Source organism: Triturus cristatus, chromosome 4_2 (assembly GCF_964204655.1).
Source record: "Triturus cristatus chromosome 4_2, aTriCri1.1, whole genome shotgun sequence".
Taxonomy (NCBI): Eukaryota; Metazoa; Chordata; class Amphibia; order Caudata; family Salamandridae; genus Triturus; species Triturus cristatus.
The window spans coordinates 672,474,627-672,501,057 of NC_140586.1; the positions used below are offsets into that span (position 1 = coordinate 672,474,627).

Below are 26,431 nucleotides of genomic sequence, written 5' to 3' on the forward strand. Positions count from 1 at the left end.
GTGCATACTCATGCCTCTAAACATAGGATAGGTGGGGTGATATCCCAAATAAATGACCACGGTCAAGGCCAGCCAATGGCTTTTATCAGTAGAAGGCTACTCTCAGGGAACAGAGTTGGAGTGCCATTGACAGGGAAGCCGTGGCTGTGGTTTGGTCCCTAAAGAACTTGAGGCCATACCTGTTTGGCTCTCACTTCCTTTTTCAAACCTACCACAGGCCTCTCAGATGGCTTATGCAGGGAATGGACTTTGAAGAGGTACACAGACCTGGGACTGCCCATGCCAATGCAGATGACCTTTCAAGGTTCTTCCAGTTAGATGATGAAGACTGTCTAGGTGAATATTAGTCTCATCCTCTTTCATTTGGGGAGGGGCGGTGTCGTGTAGGAAAGTGCCTCTTTTGGACAAGGTTAGCCCCACTTTCTGGCCGGGAAAAATTATGTAATTTTGACTAGAAGTGCACAGGGTCCCAAGTCCCCTGTGCCAGATCTCCTTCCCTAAAACTGTTCCTTTGTTTCCAGAATTGGCACCCCTTTAATTCACCTATAAGTTCTTAGAAAAGGGTACCCCTGGTACCAAGGGCCTGGTGGTTAAAGAGGGTCAGCATAAATTGTGCAACCCTAAGAGGCCCCTCATCAAGCACTTGCACAATGCCACAGTGAACTGAATGTCTTGGCGCAGACAAAACTGAAGAGCTGACATGGTACACATCCCTGTGTACCATGTCCACAGACAATGCACGGATTATAGGTAAGACACCCCTCTAGCAGACCTTAACCAGAAGGCAGGGTGCACTATATCCCCTGTCAGGGGGTATCTGCATGAGAAGATACGCCCCTTCAACATCCATGCCAATTCCCGGATATTATAAGTGCCCAGGGAAGCCATAGAAAGTACATGGGCTGGACACTCATCATTACAAGTTCCCCAGCTCCATGATGGCTTCACTGAAATATGGGATATTTGGTACCAAACATCTCAGCATGGAAAACCTGCACTGATTCCAGTGTCAAATTTATTAAACATTGCATACAGAGGGCCCCTTAGAGGGATCCCCTGAAACCTATCAATCCTTAGTGTGGTCAGCGACTGGTCTAATCCAGCGTGCTACCACAAGACAGTGTTCTGACCTCATGGGGTGAGCGCCTGCGCACACTGAGATCGAGCATAATGCCTTTCCTGAGTGGAGGTGTTCACACCTTTCCCTCGTCAGGTAGAGTCATTTGTGGCGGGGATCTTCAAAGGCCTTCAAAGGCCTTGCCCACATTGTATTGCGACCCCAGTCTCTCCTGTTAGATGGAATAGACCCCCTTCCTGTCCTTAACCCCTTTTTTGGAGAGAGGACAGGTGAGAAAACTTAGAGAGAATAGGAGGTGTGCCCTCCTCTGCCAACTCGACTCCCTGAGGTGCTGGAGTTGAGGAAAACTACACTATTCAGTGTCCACCATCTTGAAGATGGGCTGGTCTATGCACCCCTCCTACAGGAGGTGAGCATGATAGAGGGTTTAGATACCCCAGGTATGGGGCCCATTGGCCACTACTGGTCACTCCCTTGTAACGCCCCTAAATCTTGTATTTATGTGGCTTCCCCAGACCCTGAACTTTGATTCCTGATGACCTAAGAAGAGCCGGACACCACAGAGGTGCACCAGCAGAGAAGACTGCAGAAACCAACTGACTTGGCCCAAGCCATACCGGCCTGTCTGCAGCTCTAGACAATCCTGCAAGAAAAGACTACCCGTCCTGCAGCCCAGCGACCTCCAAAAGCTTGTGAGGACTGCCTGTCTTTGACAAAGACCAAGATCTCCCAAAAACAGCGGACCTGTTCACAAAAAAAACAACTTTAAAGTAAAGACTCTGTAACCTGAAGAACATGAAGCCTGCCCTGGTTCCACCTCATCACCCAACGTCTCCGGCCAGAGTCCAAGTGGCCCACCGGTTCCAGGGAAGTTCTTTAGCGCTCCAGAGCCCGAGTTCATCATGAGCTGACCTCTCCTGGAGTCCATGACGTCACCTGCAGCCTCTGCACAGACACAACCCCCTAACAGCGACCTAAGCCGTTTCCGACTCCTAAATACACCCCTGTACCCGTCCGCTCTGGGCCTTGGTGAAGAAGACCAAAGCTGTCTCTACGTCCCGAGCATCTCAACTTACCTCTGGAGCTGTTGTCTTCCTTTGATCAGACTCCTGTCCTGAGCCTCCAGCACTTTTTCAATTTGCCAGTTTGCCACTGCCTGGGGTATCCGACGCTCTGTTGGTACCCTGCACCTGGGCCCCCTTGTGCTGCTCATGGTGTAGTGTGGTGATGCTTAGGGCCCGGCACTGTGCTTGCCTAAACCCCTGGTGACTGGCCCCCTAAACCTACTTACCTATAAGAAGCCTATGTCCGATTGCCCCAAATCCCCATTGATTTACATTGGGTGCCCGACCTTGAACTTGCACCCTGCACCCGGCCGCCCCTGAGCCGTTGGTGGTACACTGTTGGTGCTGAACTGAACCTTGTCCAATACTGACCTTAACCTCCGTATACTGGTCTTGTAAGCCAATGTTATCCCTATGTATGGTGAATGTTTTCTTCCTCCCATAGGTTAACAGTGCAAAGTCTGAAAATCACAGTGTGTCCAATTTTTTAGTCTGACAAACATTTCTGTTGTAAAACATAGTAACCTATGAAGAAGTTCTGCAGTTCTGCAAAAGTATAATTTTTATAAATTGGTCTCAGATTTATTCATTGAGTGTGTGTCTCATTTATCGGCACTGTGTGTACGATAAATGTTTAACACTGCCCTCTGATAAGCCTAACTGCTGGAGCACACTACCACAAGTCAAAGCATTAATATTATCTATTTTAGCCTCTGTAAAGCCTCTGGGGCTCCACTGGACTCTTTGAACACAATACATCTTTTTGGTATAGTATATAAAGAGTCAGTTTCCTATAAATATCATGAACACCTCATGTATTTTCAAGAAATGTAGGTAGGATTAGGCACTACACTCATAAGATTAAGGCCAAAGGGGGTACTCAACAGGTTAAATACAAAATTAGAAGTGTGCCTTTTATGATCTGTAAAGATCTAGTAGCTGAATTGAATGTTTGTGTAGCAAAGGGATTATTGAACCAGTAGATTACTCTTTGTGGTTGTCACTCCTGGTGGTTGCTCACAAACAAAATGGAGATCTGAGGGTCTGTGTTGATCTGTGTTGGCTCAGCAAAGAAATCTGGGTAGGTTTATACCCCCTAATTAATATCACAGAAATGTGGCAAGCCTAGAGGAAGGTGAGTTGTTTTTAACACTGGCTCTCACCTCAGCATATCACTATGACGTGATCCTGATTCCAGACATCTCACGGCATCTGTACCACCTGTTGGCCCCAATCTATACTGTTGAATGCGGTTTGGTATTTGCGGTCTTAGCGTTTCAAGGAATCATATGTCACATGTTAAAAGGAATACAGGGTTTCTCCATCTTTCAGGGTGATTTTTTTTGTTTTTGCTCCTTATCATGAAAACCATGACAAGATTCTGGATGACGTATGTATGTAGGAAAGTGTCACTTTTTGACGCGGTCACTCCCCACCCTGTTGCTCACTAGTACTGATGCTGTTGATTGGTAGTGCACTGGGACCCTGCTAACCAGGCTTCAGTGTCAGTGCTCTTCCCTAAAACATGCTCAAAAGTACCCCAATTGGCGAGGACGTTAGCACCCTTGTAAGTCAATGGTAAATGGTACATATGGTACACAGAGCATGGGTAACAAAGAGGGTCCCTATGGACTGCAGCAGGTATTATGCCATCAGCCATCTAAAGGTACTTTAGGAAGCTGGACCTCTTTGCAGATATCCCCCGCTTTTTGCCATTTGAGCTGCTAGATGCGAGTTTTTCAACTCTGACAGTGCACAGAAGCCTGCTAACCAGGCTCCATGCCAGTGTTATTTCCCTTAAAAACGGAATGTCTACTTGTGAGCTAATTGCCAAGGACTTTAGCACCATTGTAAGTACCTGGTAAATGGTACTCAGAGATGTGTAGTAAAGAGGGTCCCTATGAGCTGCTGCACCATGCCACCCAAAGATACCCCGACAAACATTACATGCTTAAAGGGTGCAAGCCCTTCTGAAAACACAGTGTTGCACACTGCCTGTGTGCAATGCCAAAGTACACTGCAGGTACTGTATGCAAGTCAAAGTCTCAACAATGGGGCTTCTGTTCCCGTGAAAGGAAGAAAGAGGTCTCTAAACAGGTTGTATATGATTAGACAGAGGTCTGGGGGACAGTCAACAAGACTGTCTCATGTTGCACTCACACACCCCCAAGGGGATGTCATGCTTCATTACAGGGCAGTCCTCCTCATCGCGCTGGCTCTGAAATGACCTATGGGTGCCACGAAGGGTCACTTTGACGGAAATCTTTTTAGAGAGAATGCTGTATGATGAATGCAAGTGAGGTGATCAGTGTAGTGGAGTAGTGATACGTGATAGTGGATTAAAACTGATCGGGGAGGGCCGCCCTGTAAGAGATAAAAACCTATAACAGGCAAATAATACCACAGAGGTTTGAAAGGAACCCTGGTACTCAGTGTGCTACGACTGGGAAGGGGAGTACCAGATAGTTGTGAGTAAGAGGCCTCACTCAGGTCTTTCTCTCAGTGGTTGGCCAACATGTTTCACGCCTTTTAAGTGGTCTTGAGGATCAATGGCGCTTCTTCAGGACAAAAAACATATAATGATAAATTACCCCACACATATATGGTGCCCCTAACGTGCTACCTACTGTGTGTATGGTTCAAGATCCAACCTGTAGAGGGAAAGGAGAAATAAAAAGGAAAAGGTCACTGTATTCCTGGTGTGACAGCATGTCATCAGCCAGGAAAGTCCAAAATAGTAGACCAGGGGAACTCTCTGGCACCGGGATCATAAAGTCCAAAAACATGCATGAAAGAGACAAACATAAATGTGGAACATCACAATCAAGCTGTGGCAGTGATGCCCGCAGGAAACGTTGTCACTGCGACACAATTCATTAAGACAAAATGGTGGTACGGTGCTCGGTATGTATCTAAGGCAATACCAACACGTATAACACATATAGTACCCATCATGGTAGTTTACAGAAATCACTAATGTTCACAATACAGCTGTATTGTTTTATTTCCTTGCCTCAAAGTGCGAGTATCATCTAGAGAACAGGGAATATTGTCGCCGGCATTATGGGTAGGTACAAACACAGACAAACATCCTTGTAGCTGTGCACATTCTCACGCTTGATAGTGCTCTGTCTGCATGTGACAGACTATACAAAATAAGTGGATATCACACAGGTGACTCTGTGAAAATACAGTGATGGAAGTGTTCTCTCAGAGGTTAAAATATTTAATTGATGCATAAATGAGAGGTAATGTGGTGCTTACCTAGATACTAGAGTGCTACTAGCCGCATTAGGTGGTGTGGAGGTGCCGCGCTCGAACGTGCTTAGCTGTGGATTGAGCAACATTTTTAAGAATATGCGGAACTTGCAAGGACCTGAGAAGAGTGTCGGCCTGCCACAGGGTTGGCAAAGGTACTCATAGTTTCTTGGGTGTGGACCAGTCGTCTGCACCTACCCTCTGTCTCCGCGTCCCTGGAAATGGGACTGCTCGGAGCTCTGTTGCTCATTTAAAAGCGGCAAGAGTGGGTGGGCGGCTGTAGCGGGAACGCGGGCGGCCGTACGATCGACACCGCGCATGTCTAGCGGCCATATTGGAGTGGCTGAATAGACGTGTTAGCCGTAATGGTACAATGTTAAAGCGGCCATGACAGAACAAACAGGCATGAGTGCCAAATCGAACCATGTTCATCGGTTTTTCTTTTTTCTTTTTATAAAAAGCATTGTTGGTGTATAAGCAGTCATATTTACTGGAGCATGTGGTGCATCAGTTGTGAGTACCATTGAGGACCCACATTGGTGTATGGAAAAAACATGTGAGAACAGGTTGTATAAACTCCTAAACTAACGAAGAATGCTTTGAGGATTATGTTGCATAGTAAAAACATGAGAATTATGTTGCATGGTAAAAATTATGCTGCATAGTAAAAACATGAGACATTATTTGGGAGTGCCCCTGGAGAACCGTCAGGGAGTCCAGAACGGCAAACTCAGGATTAGTATTCTTCAAGCGACAAATGGTAGTTAAGTCTCTGAAGGTGTCTAAGAGCTCTTCAAGCACTCATACATCATGGCCAATGTTGTGGAGTTTGTAAAGTTGCCAGAAAAGTGTGACTACTGTTAAGGAGTCTAAAATGAGAGGCTCCCTACGTTGTGTTAGCATATCGTTCACACAAAACGTAGGTCAGGTAGGGCGGGGTGTATGTACGTGTGGAGCATGTATCTCATCACATGGGTTGGAGATGGTGGGGCTCCAACACAGTGTGGTATATGGAGGATGCCTATACCTCAAAATCCATGGAATTTCATCATTAAGTCCGCTCCTGTTGGTGTGGAGGCAGAACACCCATCGTTGCTCTCGTCTGTAGAGGGTAGTGGCATTCCAGGAACGGTTGCTTCGAGGACTGTACATTTGAGGGCATTAGTGGAGTGATTACCCTCCTTAAAGTGGTTACTCATTTTCGTTGCACTCCATCCGCATCTGATGGTGCTCCTATGTTCTCCTATCCTGATTTTCACTGATCTTGTCGTCATCCCTACATAGTGCATCATGAAGGGGCATGTAATCAGGTAGGTGGAGCTCTTAGTATTGCAGTTGGTGTGCTGCCTTTGCGTCTAAGAAAATGAACCTAACTGCAGGGTGGTAGAATATGCAGTGGAGCTGCAAGCAGTACAGCTACCGCATGGGTAGTGTCTGGTAACTGGTGGGAGGTTCCAAAGAAAGGTTTGTGAGTTGGGTTTGTTCAGGAGTGGTCTTGTATGTACCAACTGATCTCTCAGATTAGATGTTCTTCAGAATGCAAAGCAAGGGTGTTCTAAGGTTAGGTCACCTGTACTCAAGATCCTCCAATGTTTTAATATGATTGATTTGAATTGTTGGAGAGGGGTGTAAAGGAGGTAACACATGTCATAACTTCCTCCTTTGTGTGTGTATTGTTTTCCAAAAGAGCCTCTGTTATTGTTGCTTGCCCTCTTTTCTGCGAGTATAACTACCTTCAGGGGTACTTTCTCTCAAGGAGATTTCCACTCAGTTCCTTCTTGGATGTTATAATCAGTCAGGTCACTGCAGTTGAGTCAAAGGTGTAGGAACTGTCCATATGGTAAGTTTTCCAGAAGGGCCTCAGGGTGGTGTTTCTCGAACCAGAGGAGGCTGTTGCAGTCCATGCTTTTTTTTGTATGCTCTTGTTTTAAGCCGGCCTTGATTGAGGGTAATCAGTAGATCAAGCAAGGGGAAGTCTGAGTCTGAGATTGTGCTAGTGAACTTGAGGTAGGGGTTCAGTATTTTGACCCAATCGGTGAAAGCTTCACAGCTGTTCTTGTCTCCCTTCCAAAAGACCAGGATGTCACCTATGTATCTCTTATATAAGAGGATGTTAGTCTCAAATTGGTTTGTGGTACAAGGATATGTTTGGATTCAAAATCGGCCATATAGAGGCAGGCCAGACTAGGGGCGAATGTGCTCCCCATTGATGTCCCCTGTACTTGGTGATATACCAGGTTTTGTACATGATGTAGTGCCTACCTTGATCATAACGTGCTGGCTGACTGGTATCATCGAGCCTGCACCACAGGCATGTTTCTGACCCCCTGCAGGTGAGAGCCCACGCTCTCTGAGGCCAGAAACAGTACCTGCTCCAGAGGAAGGTGTTCACACCTCCTCCAGCAGGATGGCTGGTGAACCTGCATACCAAGGCCAGGAACTTCAAAGACCCTGCCACCTGGGAGATGTCACCCCCTGTCCTGAGGCCCATTTGGCACCAGGAAAGGCTGGAAATTAGCTATACAAGGAGGTGCAGTACACTACCAGGCCAGTCCCACCCCCAAGGTGGGCTGCCTGATGTGCTCAATGGAAGAAGGATTCCACCATCTTGAATTGGTGGAGTTAGGTAGCTGGTCTGAAGTTCAATCCAGACTCCAGCACCTTAAACGACCGACCAGCCAATGAGGGATGTTAAGCACTGCAGAGGGCAGCACCGGAGTGGACCAGCTGTCATGTTTTGCACCCCTATGCAGGTCTGACCGAGAACTGTGAGCACCCACGACACACAGGAGCAACCGACCAAAACCCTCTGCACCCAAGCTCCCCGGCCTGGGTCCACAAAATGAAATTAAAACAAAATGTGTAAAGCACGCCAATCACCCAGGGGTATCTAGGCGCTAGAACACTGACTCTGCTCTCTTGTTCCCAAGACCCTCATAAACTGAGCCCCCTGTTGGGAGCTCCCAGACTTGTGCCCATGTCTCCTTCTGCAGCCTGTTTCTAGGTGCCCCCCCTTTGCCTACCTAAAGTGGACCCCTGAAATATGATTGCAAGTACCTCAATGCAGTATGTTTCTATCTCAATGGGAAAGCATTACTGCGTAAAAACGTATTTGTGTGACATTATTACTTACCTGTAAACTCTACTTGCAGATATCTAACCTTTTGAATATTGCTGGAACCAGTCTGGATCTGGACACTCTTCAATAGCTCTCCCGCACTGGTAAAGGGTGCAGGATGCACTTCTTTACCGCATGAAACACCTTATGGTGTCAGTGGAGCTATAAAGCGGCATGACGACGTTAGTTAACATCCATTTTTGATAATACCTTCGAGGCAGATGGATGAACTCAACATCAATAAGATAGGTGCAGTTTTCTGTAATATGATGGAGCCACTTCAAAAAGATATGTGGTATAACTGGCCATACAACATGAAGGTGTGTGGGTAGGCATGGAATCAGCAGAAAGATATGGTATCCACCAGAAAGAGCATTGCTGAAGGAAAGTAACTTTTTCTCCTGATGGATTCTTCTACCTGCAGATTCCCACCTTTTGAATAGTTTTCCAAAACAGTCCTTCCACCAGAAGGTGGGTGCATGGTCAGTTATACCAAGAAATCTTGAAGGACTCAACGAACAAAGTGACCCCTCTCTTCTGGGTTCACAGTCCAAACATTCATGCTTTACAAAGTTGTGGGTGCATGCGCAGGTTGCCACTTTGTAAATGTCTGCCACTGGCACATCTCTTGCCAGTGCAGAAGTGGAATACATGACTCTGGTGGAATGAGCACAAATGCCTACTGATGGTTCTTGGTGACATGGCTTAGGAAATCTTGATACACAGGGTTATCCATCTTGACAATGTCCTCTTGTGGACTGCCTTGCCTTTCATTTTTCCATGTCACACAAAGAGTTGGTCGTCCAGCCTGTATGTATGTGTCCTGTTCAAGTAAAAGCTGACCCCTTTCTTGAGATCAAGACAGTGAAGTCTTTCTTGCTCCTTTCATGGGTTTGAAGGAGGGTAAAATGTAGGGAAGGTAAAAGACAGGGCTAGGTGGAAAGGGGTAACAACGTTTGCCAGGAAGAAAGCACTAGTTCTTAGCACCAGTTTGTCTGGAAAGAAAGGAGTAAATAGAGGCTTAACAGAAAAGGCGTCTGATTCTCTTACACATCTGGCTGATATGATGGTTATAAGAAAGCTGAACAGGGCAACTGGGCAACTGTTCAAACGGAGAACATATGAGAACACAACAAGGTTAAGGTCCCCCTGGGACTTTATGAAGAGTGTTGGAGGAATACGGACTTGTTGATGTGTGGTACAGACACAGACCGGGGGATTCTGGCTTTACTTTTTTTTTGGCTCCCCATAATAAATTAGTCCGTCTGGACTATTTTTTTAATCTCATATCAAATAGCTGAAAAAGTCAGTATTGAACTCCCCCTTAGAATAATATCTGATCATAATCCACTAATAGTGGAGCTTCCGTTAAGCGGCCTTTCTAGAGCTCAACCGACATGGACCTTTGATAGGAAGCTGCTATTGGATCAAGCATATTGTGGACATATGGCCAAATGGATCATGGAATTCTTTAATATAAACAGAGGCACAGCTCCTCAAACTATAGTGTGGGACGCGTTTAAAGCTTCCCTGCGGGGCGAGACCCTTAGTTTCTCTCTAAATCGTCAGAGGGCGGTGAAGGCAAAATTGAGAGGATGGGTGGATGATCTACGGCTAGCTGAGATGGAGCTTATAAGGAAAATGAGGGATGCTCAAAAAATAGATGACTGTCAACAGCTTATCGCGGAAATTAAAGCTAAAATACATCAATATTTTGGGGAAGAGGTAGCCGTTAAATATGTACAGCATAGAGCGGACATTTATGAACTTGGGGAAAATACTGGGAAGCTATTAGCCAAACGCATACAACAGAGAGAGGTGGCAAATAGAATAAGTAGAATCCTAGATCAATTTGATCAGATACAGGACTCTCCGACTGAAATTCTAGATGTATTCCAAAACATCTATCAACAATTATACACAGCAGAAGGTGAGGCGACTCCGGAGAGAATTATGGAATTTTTAAGTGACCAATGTATGGCGAAAGTCACACCCGAACAAAACGAGATTCTTGCTGCCCCGATCTCATGGGATGAGATCAAGAAAGCAATAATTTCCTTAGCCGCTGGTAAAGCTGTGGGGCCAGATGGGATCCCCTTAGAATTATTACAATGTTCCGGCAAACACTTAGACCTGAGCTTGTGTCCTTATTTCAGCTTGCTCAATCGGGCCAGCCGCCTAAATCGTGGCAGAAGACTACTATTGTAGTTTAAAAACAAAAAAAAACCAAGGCAAATCTGAACTTAACCCGGCATCATATAGACCCATCTTACTTATTAGTGCAGATAGTAAGATTTACTCAAAAATAATCGCTTCCAGGCTGGCGGAAATTATAACTCCATTGGTATATATCCGCCAACACGGGTTTATCCCTGGTCGGGAAACAATGGATCATGTAAAGCAGGCAATTGCCCTTTTTGATTGGGCCCAGGCAACCAAGTAACCGCTCGGGATGATCCTGCTAGACACAGAGAAAGCGTTTGACAGGGTCTCCTGGCGGTTTTGGTGGTCAGTCTTACAATGGAAGGGATTTGCTACTGAATTTGTCCAAGCGATACAAGCACTTTATATATCACCAGAAGCTGACATCCGCATGTCTGGACAAGAAAAGAAAGTACTTAGTATTAGCAGAGGTACAAGGCAGGGGTGCCCCTGCTCTCCATTGCTATTGCTCCATTGCTATTCTCACTATACATTGATCCCTTCCTTAATAAATTGGAAGAAGATTTGAACATTAAAGCGGTTAAGATCAGTAATACTAGTTATAAATTATTGGCGTATGCTGACGACATTGCGATTCTTACAAGTAATCTAAGGTTAGCACACCCAGCAGTAAAAGATTTGGCGGAACAATTTGGTACTGTTTCGGGATATAAATTAAATGTAGATAAGACTCAATGTTTACATTCAGATAGTCTACCTCCGGTAGACATTCCAATCGTGTCAGAAGCCACCTATTTGGGGGTTAAGATTACAGCCGCAGTGGAGCGGATACCGGAACTTAATATTTTACCAGTGATTCATACAGTCAATAAGACCTTAGAGAGACTAGATCATTTACACTTATCATTACTTGGATGTTGCAATGTCATCAAAATGTCAATTTTTCCAAAATTTCTATATCTCTTTCGGACAATTCCTCTGGTATTTCCGACATTCTGCATTGCAAAAGCTGAAAGGGTTTGTTTTAGATTCCTACGGGGATATAGTAGGTCCAGAGGGGCAATTAAGTGGATGATTCTTCCCAGGCTTAGGAGCGGATGGGGGGGTGCCCTGCTTTTTCTTATATCATTGGGCAGCTCTATTGCAGCACATGGGGATACTCGTGGTCGGAGCTAGGGAGATGCCGTAAGTCCCACTATATACAAGATGCTGCTTGGGGAGGAAGCCAGGCAAAGTTTAGTTAAAATTTTAGAGCCTAGCTATTATAAAAAGACCAAATTTAAAATAATTCAATCAGCTTACTTAATTTGGAGGAAGATACGACGCAGACTCAGGATACCAAACATTAATGCATATACCCCCTTCTCGGCGACTGGCCTTTTACCAACAGTATTTCAGGATAAAATCACGTTTAGCTGGGGCAATGCAGGGATCAGTGTTTTGGGGGATGTATGTGGCGACGGCCAAATAGTCTTATTTATGTATTTTCAAGAAAAGTTTGGTCTCTCTAGGAGAGATTTTTTAAAGTTTTTACAGATCCGGAGCTTCTTAGGCACAATCGTGCAAGGGGCGAACGCTAATCTGAGAGAAATTGGCCTGATAGAACTGATGCGGAAATGATCACGGATCGGGAAAAAATATCAGACATTACTGGATGTGTTCCCTGATGAATTAATAGCCCAAAATGCTAGTTGGGAGAGAAAGCTAGGAAAGGAAGGGATAAATCTGGAAGGATCATTGGAACTAGCTAATCAGGTGCTTATATCCGGTAGCCTGAAGACTCAGCAATTTATGTCAGTTTTCGACCTATACTACACCCCCGCAAAGACATCTAAGTGGGCTAGTTCACAGAGTAGTTGTTGCAGTAGATGTGGCGTATGGGCTGAAGATGCTGCACACATGTTCTTTGCTTGTCCCGGTTTAGCACATTTTTTAAGTGACATGGAATTTTTCCTGAACTCAATTCTTGACACTCCCGTAATACTCACATCAGATTTAATCATTTTGGGTGTAGAACGAAATGAGGAGGGACATTCCCGTAGAGGGTCTGAGATTGAATTTGTATTTATTGCAATGGCTGTTTTAGGATTATGTATAACATCTCAGTGGATTAGCTCTGACGCCCCAACGTTTATTAACTGGCGGTCCAGGATACTAGCATTATATAATATTGAATCCTCTGTTTATCAAAAGCAAAGGCCAAAGGAGACGAGAATGGGGTCAAAAAATGTGGTCTCCTATTACTAGATGGCTAGAGAAAACTGTTTAGCACTTTAAGACATCTTTCATCATTCATCTTCTAATATTTCTTTCATTTCGTCTTTCTTTCTGGGATGGTAGTGTGAATCATGTATTTATATAGTATCAATTGAACCTGTGTTTTTTCCTTTTCTCCTTGATACTTTGGAATGAGATGTCCTGCTTGGTTATTAAACAATGAGTTGTTAAGATAATACAATGTTTTAATGTTTAAAGTATATTGGTCCTGTTTATGAAGATGAATTCACTATGACAAATCTTTTTTTTTTTTTTAAATAAAAGAAAATATAAAACAAGAATCTCATTACAGTGGAAAATTAAAAAAGGGATGGCTGATCACGCAAACAGAAAGGATGAAAAGCTGATAAGTAGCCCTTCAGAGTGCCCACCGCACAATTCTCTTGGGTCAGTGAGAGAGTGAACAGTAGAATGTGAAACAAAAAGGCCTGAAGAGGATCTACAGAGTTGTTAGTACACCATCTCATAAATTTGCCCCATCTGGCTAAGTAAACTCTTTTGGTATAGTCTCTTCGTACGCATAAGATAACATCCACCACTTCAGACGGTAGGGAAAAAGAACTCAGGTTGCCTCGCTCATTTTCCAGCCATGCAAGTGGAGTGATTGCAGGCTAGCCACCTGGAGGACATGCCCCTGCCACTGCGAGAGTGCCACTGCGAGAGGTGTACTCAGTGAAGTTAGACGGAGCAAAGGGTTCAGGGAGAGGTGAATGAGGTCTGCAAACCAGACCCTTGTGATCAGTCTTGGGCTATTAAGGTTACTTTGGCCCTGCCAAGGCAAACCTTTCTCAGTACGCGAGGAAGGGGGGAATCAAAAATTTGGGAAGAAATGCATAATAAAGGTTAAAGTTCCACTGTAAGCGAAACACGTCTTTCCAATGCTCGCTGCATCATAAACTTGAGGGCACAGAATTTTGTGCTGTGAGAGTTCTCTTGAGTGGCAAATAAGGAGGAGTAACCCATTGCTGGAAGAAATCGTGGGCCACCTCTAGATAAAGACACCATTTTTGCTTGGGAGGATGACGTTTGATGAGACTTTCTGCTCAAACTTGAAGCACTCTGGTCAGGTGATTTGCTACTAAGCAGGACTGGTGGTCCTGTGCCCAGCACCAGAGTCACAGAGCTTCAGGTAAAAAAAAGGCACAGTCGCTCTCCATCTTGTTTGTTGATGGACAACATCGTTGTCATATTGCCTGTCAATATTTTGACAGCCTAACTGTGAAAGGGACGGAAAAAGGACTTTAGAGATAGACGTATCTCCCGTTACTCCAACAGACTGATATGCAATATGTTTTCCTGAAGACAAGAGTCCTTTGGTCTCCAATTCCTCCCGATGAACTTCCCACCTTAGAATGGAGGCAGCTGTGATCACTGTTCTCACCAGAAGGGTAGTGTGAAACAGCTTTCCCTGTTTAAGGTCACTGTTCACACTCCACCTTCATAGGTCCATTCCAGTGCTTCTGAAGATTTTTATACAACTTTGGAGATCTCTGTGGGGCAGCAACCACTGCCTATGGAGGCACCACTGGAGGGCCCTTATGTGTCAACATGCATGGGTCACCAACAGAATGTAGAAGGCTAGCAGACTGAGCAGGTGAGATTGTCATTACTTGAATGTTCGCTCCATTCTGAAACATCAAAATCATAGCCTAAATATGCTGAACCCTGTGAGAATTAGAGAAGGCTTAACTTGATGTTGATGTCAAGAACGGCTTCTATTAACAGGATGCGCTGAAAGGGCACCCGGTGAGATTTGGGCATGTTGATTGAAAAGCCCAAGTTGGCCAAAAACTTGGTTGTCATCTTCAAGTGCAATACAGCATCATCGGAGACCTGGTCTTGATGAGAAAGTTCTCCAAATTAGGAAATACTGTGAATCCTGCCCATCTGAGATGGGCTGCAACCACTGACATCAGTTTTGTGAAAACTCGAGTAGCAGAGGTGAGGCCAAAATGAAGGACCGCAAACTGGTAGTGCTTGGTCGAACAGTGAAGCGAAGATACTGTGTGACTGCAGGATAGGAATGTGGAAAAAGACATCTGCAAGTTGACAGAAACCATCTAGTCTTCTGCTTCGGGCACAAGCATAACCTGTGCTAGGGACAGCATTTTGAACTTTTCCTTTTTGAGGAACCAGTTCAGAACCCTGAAATATAGGATCCAGTATAGACCTCTGTCCTTTTTGGGACCATGAAGTACCTGGGAATAGCACCCCTGACCCTGTTCCTCCTCTGGAACAACCTCAACTGCACCCTTGTTGGAAGGCACACAGATGGTCTGGCGGGACTGTATCAGGTAGGGGAGCATTGGGAAGTGATGTTTGTTAAAGGATGGGGCATACCCGCTTTTCCACTATCTGTAAGACCCAAAGGTCTGAAGTGATGGTTCTGCAAGCTTGTGAAAAGGAGGATACCTGGCCTCCAATAGCCTGGCTGTGTTCGGGCAAGGTGGAACTAGGGCTGCTTCCCCCCGGTGGCTGGAGAAGAGAATGAGGAAGAGGGAGGGAGTAGGGGGGAGAGGGCAGGCATAGGATTGTCCTCTGCTGCACCCTCCATGTTGTTTGTACAGGGGCGGTTGCAGCCATTGGGCCCTGAAAAAGGAAGTCCCTGTTGAAAACGTTAGTTTCTTGACTCCTATGGAGTGATTAAGTAGTAGGTTCATCAGGGGCAGAGACTCTGACAGAGTTTGTAGTGGAACCAGTGGAGTCGGAGTCAGTGGTTGCAGCAGAGGAGGCCTATGCTGTGGTGTCGGTGGAGGTAGATACAGTGCCAGTGGCATCGGCTTGTGGGCAGGAGATGCTGGTGCCCAAAGCTGAAAGGGTAAGATCTGGGGATGTTCAATGGCTGCAATGTCATTCCTAATGGCAGGGGTTGTGCCAGAGACGAATGTCTGACAAAATATCGACAGACAGAAAATCGACCTACAAAAATATCGACACAGAAATATCGAAGTCAAAAAGTCCTATCTACATAAAGGTAAGTACAAAAATATCGAGGAAAATAATATCGTTGTCAAAAATATTGATGTTAAAAATATCTTATTTTTAAAATGTATTAATAATAATGTAAAAATGAGTAAATAATACATATAATTAAAAAAATTATAGATATAAATATTAAAACATATTAAAAAAATAATAACTAATATATCTAGGGGCCGATTCCAATCCTGGAAAAAGGCTGTACGAATCCTTGTACGGAGCGTTTTCTCCGTACGACTTGTACCCGAAAAACTTTCCTTACATTCTAGGAAGTACGATTAGTACAGAAAGCCTCTTTCCGTACGAATCGTACAAAAGACCGTATGGGTAAAAAAAAACAACGATTCGGATCCGGAACAGCCTGTACGCAACGTCCGGACGTATTTAAGCAGCGGTTTCCGGCCCAGCAAGTACGATTCGTTCCTACAGCACTCCGTATGGCCCTTTTCTTACGGGAGCCAAAAACAGCCGTAAAAGGTTATACGTGACGATCTCCACTCTAGAGTCGTACTCCGACACGTTCCCTGGGGTACGAGTCGTACAGGGGTACGAGTCGTACAGGGGTACAAGTCATACATACGAACAGGGGTAGGAGTCGCACAGGGGTACAGCCGTACAGGGGTACGAGTCGTACAGGGGTGCGAGTCGTACAGGGGTACAAGTCGTACATACAAACAGGGGTAGGAGTCGTACAGGGGTACAGCCGTACATGGGTACGAGTCGTACAGGGGTACGAGTCGTACAGAGGTACAAGTCGTACACCCCCATGTGTTGTGTATGTACCATGCGTACCCCAACATTGCCATTTGTTGTACGGTGCGTGACTAGTATGTACGACTCGTACTCCTGTATGACTTGTGTGTACGACTAGTACCCCTGTACGACTCGTATGTACGACTCGTACCCCTGTACGACTCGTACCCCTGTACACTCGTACCCCTGTACGACTCGTATGTACGACTCGTACCCCTGTACGACTCGTACCCCGGGAACAACTTTTCCCGGAATACGAGTCGTACAAAGTTCGCTTCCTAGCGGGTAAAGTCATTCCCCATGTACGGGACGTTTTCCGTACAATTCGTAAATCGGAAAGCCGGTCCGGATCGTACTTGTACGGTCGGACTGTATTTTTACGATTCGTACGAAAAGTGTCCGGGTCCGTCTCGTACAACTTTTCCTGATCTAATTCGTACGGATCGGGCCGATCCGTATGTATTTTTCCCGCACGAATCGTACTTCACGGGTCGGACGGGACTTGTACGATTCGTACGGAAAAAATTCCGGATACGAGTCGTACGGAAAAAAAATAATACAGGATCCGAATCGACCCCATAATGTTACCACTAATTAAACATCTACATATAAATTAATATATATACTTACTCCACATATTGCAAAATTAGGGAAAGCGTTGGTTAGTGTCAGGGTAAAAATTACTATTCCCACTCCAGAGAGTGCAACAATAGGGAAAGCATTGGATAGCGTAGGGGTAAAAATTACTATTCCAACTCCAGAGAGTGCAACAGTAGGGAAAGCGCTGGATAGCGAAGGGGTAAAAATTACTATTCCCACTCCAGAGAGTGCAACAGTAGGGAAAGCGCTGGATAGTGTAGGGGTAAAAATTACTATTTCCACTACAGAGAGTGCAACAGTAGGGAAAGCGCTGGATAGCGTAGGGGTAAAAATTACTATTCCCACTCCAGTGAGTGCAACAGTAGGGAAAGCGGTGGAAAGAGTAGGGGTAAAAATTACTATTTCCAAACCAGAGAGTGCAACAGTAGGGAAAGCGCTGTATAGCGTAGGGGTAAAAATTACTATTCCCACTCCTGTGAGTGCATCAGTAGGGAAAGCGTTGGATAGCGTAGGGGTAAAAATTGCTATTCCAACTCCAGTGAGTGCAACAGTACGGAAAGCGCTGGCTAGAGTAGGGGTAAAAATTACTATTCCCACTCCAGTGAGTGCAACAGTAGGGAAAGCGTTGGATAGCGTAGGGGTAAAAATTACTATTCCCACTCCAGTGACTGCAACAGTAGGGAAAGCGCTGGATAGCGTAGGGGTTAAATTAACATACTTATCAATTAAATATTTTTGTATTTAAAGAAAAACTCAACATCAAATTACATCTTATCAATCAGTTAATTTGTAAAGCGCACTACTTACCGTAAGGCTTGCAAGGCGCTGAGGGAGGGGGGGGGGGGGGGTGCTGCTGCTACTGGTCGAAAAGCCAGGTCTTGAGTCGTCTCCTGAAGGTCAGCAGGTCTTCGGTTTGTCGTAGGTTGAGGGGGAGGGTGTTCCAGGTCTTGACAGCGCGGTGGGAGAAGGACCTCCTCCGGATGTGGTTCTACGGATGCGCGGGACCGTGGCCAGGGCATGGTCGGCGGAGCGGAGTTTCCTGTTGGGTACGTAGAAGGAGAGTCGACTGTTGAGATAGGCTGGGCCGGTTTTGTGGAGTGTCTTGTGTGCGTGGATCAGGAGCTTGAAGGAGATTATTCTGTCGACGGGGAGCCAGTGCAGGTTCCTCAGGTGGGGGGTGATGTGGTCGCAGTGCGGGACGTCGAGGATCAGGCATGCAGAGGCGTTCTGGATTCTTTGCAGTCTGTTGATGAGCTTGGTCGGGGCTCCGGCGTAGAGGGCGTTTCCGTAGTAGAGTCTGCTGGTGACTAGGGCCTGGGTGTCTGTTTTACTCGTGTCTGTCGGGATCCATCTGTAGATCTTGCGGAGAATGCGGAGTGTGTTGAAGCAGGTAGAGGAGACTGCGTTGACTTGTTTGGTCATGGTGAGTTTCGAGTCGAGGATGACTCCCAGGTTGCGTGCGTGGTTGGTAGGAGCCGGGGGTGTCCCCAGTGATGCGGGCCACCAGGAGTCATCCCGTGCTGAGGGGTTGGGCCCGAGGATGAGGATCTCCGTCTTGTCTGTGTTCAGCTTAAGTCGGCTTTCCTCCATCCAGTCGGCAACAGCCTTCATTCCCTGGTGGAGGTTGGATTTGGCAGTGAGGGGGTCCTTGGTGAGGGAGAGGATCAGGTGCGTGTCGTCAGCGTAGGAGATTATGTTGAGGTTGTGCTGTCGGGCGATGCATGCGAGTGGTGCCATGTAGACGTTGAACAGTGTTGGGCTGAGGGAGGATCCCCGCGGGACGCCGCAGATGGTCTTGGAGGCTTCGGACCGGAACGGGGGGAGGCGGACTCTCTGAGTTCTGCCGGAGAGGAAGGAGGTGGTCCAGTCAAGGGCCTTGTCTCGGATCCCTGCGTCGTGGAGGCGCGTGCATAGTGTGCAGTGGCAGACGGTGTCGAAGGCGGCGGAGAGGTCCAGGAGGATGAGGGCCGCCGTCTCGCCGTTGTCTAGCAGGATCCTGATGTCGTCTGTGGCGGCGATGAGGGCGGTCTCAGTGCTGTGGTTGCTGCGGAATCCTGATTGGGAGGGGTCCAGGATGCTGTTGTCTTTGAGGTGACGGGTGAGCTGGATGTTAACTATCTTCTCGATGACCTTTGCCAGGAACGGAAGCAGGGAGATGGGCCGGAAGTTCTTTAGGTCGCTCGGATCCGCCTTGGGTTTCTTCAGTAGGGCGTTGATCTCAGCGTGCTTCCAGCTCTCAGGGAAGGTAGCGGTCTCGAAGGAGAGGTTGATGACGTTGCGCAGGTGGGGTGTGATGGAGCTGCTGGCTTTGTTGAAGATGTGGTGTGGAAGAGGGTCAGACGGGGAGCCGGAGAGAATTGTGCTCATGGTCTTGATTGTGTCCTCGATGCTCACGTTGGCCCAGGTTGTCAGGGAGTCGTGGTCGATGGGGTGCGGTGGGTCCGGTGTGTCGAGGCCTGTACGGGTCGTCCGGGGGTTGAAGCGAGGGAGTCGCACAGGGCTTGCGATGGCGGAATGTTATTGGTGCTGGAGCTGGGGTTGGAGTGTTCCTTCACGATGTTGAAGAGCTCCTTGCTGCTGTGTGCGTTATTGTTGAGGCGGTCTTTGAAGGAGGTCCTTTTGGTGGTCCTGATAAGGTGGTGGGGGTTGTGGACGGCTTCTTTGTGGGCAGCACGGCTGTCCAGCGTCTTCTCGCTGTACCATTTGTTCCCCAATTTCCGGCAGGTGCGCTTTGATGCTAGGAGTTCCGGGGTGAACCAGCTGGCTCTCTTGCTGGTGTCTCTGTTGGTTGGCTTTTTCAGCGGGGCTAAGGTGTTGGTGCAGTCGTCCATCCAGCGTCTGAGGATGCGTGCACCATCGTAGGGTTGGTCGGTGGGTTGAGTGCGAGGTTTGTCTGTAGTTGTTCTTCAGTGACTTTGCCCCAGCAGCGGCGGGGGATCTGTAGGGTGCGGTGGTGTGTGAGGGGTTTTCGGAAGGTGAAGTGGATGCAGTGGTGGTCTGTCCAGGTGAGTTCGGAGGCAACGCTGAAGGCGACGTGGGGGCTTGTAGAGAAGATGGCATCGAGCGTGTGACCGGCGATGTGGGCCGGCGTCGAGACGAGCTGTTTTAGTCCGAGGTTGTCGATCAGGGTGGAGGAGTCGCTGTCGTTGTTCTCCAGATGATAGTTGAGGTCTCCGAGGAGGATGTAGTCGGTGGAGGTCAGCACGTGCGTACACTATTCCCCCTTTAATACACAACACACTACACATACAAAAAACCACAAATAATTTAACTATTTATTAATCAATTAATACCAAATAATAATAAATTATTTATAATTAATATAATTATAAATTAAATTAATTAATATTAATCCCCAATTAATAATTAATCACCAAATAATTATTAATTTACAATTAACAATAAATTAAAATTATTAATACATTAATTATAATTAATATAACTAACACATTAATAACAATTAATTAGCAATTAATAATTAATTAACAATGAATTAATAATAAATACCAATAAATAAAAACAATCTCATTAATTAATTTAATTTTATTACTTCCCACCCTATTCCCCTATAAACTCATAACCCACTTCACATAAAAAAATCACATAATTCATTTATCAATTAATCACTTAATAAAAATTAATCACCAATTAATTATTAATTAACAATAAATTAATTAACAATAACGATAAATAATACATTAATTATAATTAATATACTTAACTAATTAATACAAATTAATGTAATTACAATTAATAATTACTTAACAATTAACTAATAATCAATACCAATTAATAAAAACATATTAGTTAATTAATTATAATTAAATTACTTCCCACCCTATTTCTCTATAAACCGACAACCCGCTCTGATACTAAAAAGCAAAATTTACTTTAACAAAATTACTATTTTCTAAAAATGTATTTTAAAATGTATGAAAACACATTAAAAAAATGTTTAACAGACATATAAAATGCATACTAACATACATAACACTAAAAAAAAAATTCGATATTATTGACAACGATATTTTTGCTTACGATAATATTTACTTCGATATTACTTACTTTGATATTAAAAAAATGATATTACTTACCTTGGGGGTCGATATTCTGGTCAATGACATTCTTGACGTCGATATTCTGTCCCTACGATATTAAAAACTCGATATTAATGTAGGTCGATATTTAAAAATCGATATTTTGACTGACCACCGCGAGAGAGAAGGTCAGGTTGGACCATGCTACTGAAGGCAATGAAAGAAATGGCATGAAGTGTGCCGAAAGGTAGGGTGTTGCTAATGCTCCAAAAAAGAAGGTCAACAGGCCGAAGGGGCCACTCTGTGCTCCAGAGCGGACCATGGATCTGCTGAAGATGTTGAACATTGTGTTCAGCAACATCAATGGATCTGTCCCAGGTGTTGGAAGCTCTGGTTAGAGCTGAATGGGCTGAGGTCCTGTAGTCAGGACGGCAGGCAGTGTGTCTCCTGGGTGGAGCAGCAGGCACTGGTTCCTCTATAGGCTTGTTCGCTGATTTATGATTCAAAGCCGGATGCATTGAAACTGGCAGACTTGACGACTTGCTTTTCGATAAGTAGTGGCAAGATTCATGCCTCCTATTTGTCTTATGCTTCTTCCTAGAGGATTTTGAAGACGGGGGTCACTCTGGAGACTTCGACCTGGGTCGCGATTTACGGTATCATAGATATTTTGCCCTCCCGCTCCTTAAGTGCTTTGGGGTGTATCATTCAGCACAACACACAGGTCCGACGTCATGGTTGGATCCTAGGTACCAGAGGCAGATATACTAGGGGGTATGTGATGGACCTCTAATCATCAGAGTCCTAACAAGATTTAATCCGGACCGTTTAGGAGGTGACATATGATGGAGAAAACTGCTCCTAAAAATTATTTTGTGTAGAAATCGTTGATAACGTCGACACTCCTGCGATTGTACAGAGTTTGAGATTTCTTCAATAGTGCAAAAAAATTTTAACTGACGCAATCAAGGCAATGTTTTATGCCTCCAGTGACATTACAAGGTGTCTCATGCAGTGACCAAGTGTAGCTGGAACCCCTTAGGCATGAGAGAACTAATGAAAAGTTTCTGGATCGAGACTGGCGCCAGATGCATTCAAAAGGTGAGGAATCTGTAGCTAGAAGTATCCATCAGAATTGCTTTGTGTTTTGATAGTTGATGCTAGTAACTTGGGACTGGAGGCTGTTCTTACTCATAAAAGTGGCGAGGGATTGATGACAACTGGTTAGGCACCGTCGGTACTGACAAATGCCGGAGGTCACTTGCCTTTTTAGTAGAGACTATGTAACTGAAGATTCCTCAACTTGTGAATATCCTCAGGCACCAGACTGGATCAGGAGAATTTTGATAGACAAGTGGCTCCGTGTCAGACCTGTTCCACCCCGGATGTGATGCTGGGGCCAGTATATCTGCGCCACCTAGGCACGCTGAAACCAGTTTCTTTCTGATCCCTGTTCGCGAGATGGGACGCGGAGTCCACAGGAATCAGAGTTTACCAGATCTCTAGATTGGAATCTTGATAATGGACTGTATGAATTCATTCCATAGGAAGGGGAGGAGGGAGTATGTACCAGAAAAGGCATTATCGAAGGTAAGTAACTTTTTATTCTATTAGAGACATCTAACCGCAGATTCCTCACCTTGTGAACAGATACCAAAGCAGTACCTCTCCAAGTGGTGGGTCTGTGGAATGGCTCAGACCAGGAAATCCGACTGGACAGATCAAGCTAAGCGCCCATCCCACCAAACCTGATTGTTAATGCAATAGTGCTTCGTGAACCTATGGAGGGACACCAATGCAGCAGCCTTCGCTCTAATATAATGAATGCACAAGCCTTATCTGGGTTGCTTTTTGGCTAGCCTGAAAGTCCTGGACTCTCTTTTAAGGGAAAAAGCTGCAAAAGTGCTCATTGTCAAGAATGGCTCAGATGAAGGGGACTGTCTGAAAATGAATCAGATGTGACTTGGGCACATTGCTAGTTATCTCCAAGGATGTGAGGAGATTCGCCGTAGACTGGAAGTGGGTGATGACTGCCTGAGATCATCCCACGTTCAACAGACAGTCGTTGAAGTGGGGAAGAATGCGACCCCTAAACTCCAAAGATATGCTGCTACCATTGACATCACTTTCGCAAACGTCCAAAAGGCATTGGTAAGGCCAAAGGGGAGCACAACGGACTAAAAATTCTTAATGCCTACCGTGAACTGAAGACGATGCCTGTGGGACTTCAGGTCGGGGATGTGGAAAAAAGAGCCCTGCGGGCCCAGCGCTATCATCCAATCTCCAAGATTGAAGGTAGACAAGACCTAGGTCATGGTGACCATTCTGAAACAAAACAGCTTTCCTCTTCTGCTATAAAAGATAGTCAGGTTGCTGCGGTAAAAGGGTCAGAATCGGCTCCAAAGTATAACGACTTTGGGAGCGGGGGTATGAGGCATACGGACGCTTTTGTGCCTCCTCTGGAGATCAAAAGTGCCGGGATGGGGTTGAGTTCCACTTGGACTTTTTCTTAAGACTTTGCCCAGGATTTGGATTGCTACGATGATCTGTTGCAGGAACAGCTTCAGAAGCAAGACCATGGCCTGCACTTGGACTTTGGTCAATCATGACGTACAGTCTTGCAATGATTTGCTACACACAGCATCGCTTTCCAGTTTCAGATGGCCTTGGGTGTATCAAGGCACAGTCACTGCAGGCTTTGTAGTCTGACATCAGATACTACAGACACATGATGTGTGGGTGAGCCACTAACATCTGTTTGCAACATTTCCCACATTTCTGTCAAAAGAGCGGGTTCAGAGACAAGAGGAATAGCTCTAGGACTGTTGGCATGGAAAGATAGAAAGTGATGTCAGCGCATATGGGTGGTCTCTTTATAGGACTCCGCACATCACATCCGGAGAGGAGTGATGTCAGTGCAAACCCATGTGGCACCACCTGTTGGCACACAGAGGCACTGCTTAAAATGTTCCATATTCAGTCTAACGTCTGGTGAAGAATCTATGGTTAGAAGTCTCCATTAACCCCTTCGGCGCTCATGACGAGCTGGGCTCGTCATGGCACACAATCGCCGTGTGCTCATGATGAGCCCCGCTCGTCATGACACCCACCCACCCATGGGGGAAGCGCTGGCGCTCCCCCCGTGGGCGGCCGATCGGGGTTGTTTTCCTGGTGAAGGCAGGGGAAGACCTTCCCCTGCCTCCCCCCGCCCCCCCGCGCCTCATCAATGACGTCAGCACGCGAGGCGGTTCCCTTGGATCACCGACGCGCAGGAAGCCATTTGCTTCATGCGCGCCGGTGAACTAAGAGGTGAGTTTTGGGGTGGAGGGGGGATTTTCTTTAAAAGAGACATCGAGGGAAAGGAAAAGGTTTTCCTTTCCCTCGATGCCTCTTTTGTGCATTTCTGCTGCACGATCGTGCAGCAGGAATGCCCACTAGACGCCAGGGATTTTTATTTTTTAAAAGGCACCATGTTTTACTGTTTGGGGGATGGCCCCTTAGGCAAGGGTCGCTCCCCCTTTTGGGGGGCCATATTTACTTGCTTTGGGGGGGCAGACTTTTTTTAAATTTCAAAATCGGCCCTTTGGCCATTTAACTTTGATGTAGTGGGGAGTGGCCCCTTGGGCAAGGGTCACTCCCCTTTGGGGGCCACTTTTTTAAAAAGTTTTTTTTTTGGGGGGGAGCGGCCCCTTAGGCAAGGGTCGCTCCCCTTTTTGGGGGCAATGTAATTAAGGCTTTGTCTGCCCCCCTGGGGCGGGGGGCAGATTTTCTTTATTTTAAAACAAAAATGCAGCAGAGGACAGTAAAGTAGCAGAATCACTTCAGCATTCTCTAGTTTTCCGTCCATAGAAATTGTCTTCCATGAGCACTCATAGACAATAATATTTTTTTTAAATCTTGTATTTTCAGTGATATGACCTCCAAAGACCCAGATTTTATATTAAAAACAGAGCTTTGGACTATACCATTTCCCGCTGAAAGGCAATATTTTTCCCCGTGTGTTCCAATACTTGGCGTGTCACGCAGTTTAGTGCTTGCTTTCCCTCCATGTCAAAGAACAGCAGATGTTTCAGGGCGCAGGCTAATGTGCTGCATAGCTAAGTACATACAAGGTCCCAAAGGCGAGACCGATTTGCATTGCCAATACTTGTTTCATGTAGGGCCCACTAGGCCACCAGGGAGTTATTTGTGGAGAGTGACCTCTTGGGCAAGGGTCACTCTCCTTTTCTCTCTTATTTGTGGCTGTGTCTGCCCCGCAGGGGGCTAGATCGCCATTTTTAAAAAAAATTGGGCCCACTAGACCACCAGGGATTTTTTGTGGGGCGTGGCCCCTTGGGCAAGGGTTGCTCCCATTTGGTAAGCATTAATTTGGCAGTTTCTGCCACCCTGAGGGGCAGATCGGCTGATTTGTTTTTTGTGGGGCCACTAGGTTTTTTTTTTATGTTGGGGAGCGGCCCCTTGGACAAGGGTCGCTCCCCTTTATGGGAGGATGATTGTGGTCATTTCTGCCCTCTTTGGGCGGCAGAATAGCAGTATGTTTTTAGGCCCATCTGCCATCTAGGGGGGAAGAAGCCACTAGACACCGTTTTTAGAAAAAGAATTGTGTTTGGGAGTGGCCTCAAGGGCAAGGGTTGCTCCCCTTTTACGAGGGGGAACATTTTATTTATACTCTTAGGCCCACCTACCCCTTAGCTTGGCTGGTGGATTGTGTGTGGACTGGTGCATTATTTGCATATTTGATTGTAATGTTTTATTCTCCTTTTCATTCTAGTGTAAAGCTTTTGATTCCTGTTTGCGATTTCGACAGTGGTGTTCTGCAGTTTTGCGCAGTTGCATTTTTTTGGTAAGAAAAACATTGTTGTTGTATTTTCTCCAAATGAGTATTTTTGTCATGTATGGATGAATTGTTTTGTAAGTGGTGTCATAATGGCAGCTTATTTAGTTAGTGTTTTGTGCATGGAATTCTTTGCAATGTGTTTTGCATTGTCTTATGTGTAATTTTCTTTTCTCTTTCTTTTTTAGTGGGATATTGTTGATCCCTACTGTCTCTGTGCAGAGTTGGTGGTGGTGAATTTAGCTGCTTCTGGCAAGTGAGTGGTATCGT

General features: G+C 45.8%; 2 protein-coding genes across 3 annotated transcripts in view; one reads left to right on the top strand and one right to left on the bottom strand.

Annotated features, from left to right (window-relative positions):
- Positions 1 to 26,431, top strand: part of LOC146834882 (cytochrome P450 2J2-like) — a 630,312-nt gene that overhangs the window by 559,712 nt on the left and 44,169 nt on the right. The window lies entirely within an intron of this gene.
- Positions 1 to 26,431, bottom strand: part of HOOK1 (hook microtubule tethering protein 1) — an 859,473-nt gene that overhangs the window by 45,823 nt on the left and 787,219 nt on the right. The window lies entirely within an intron of this gene.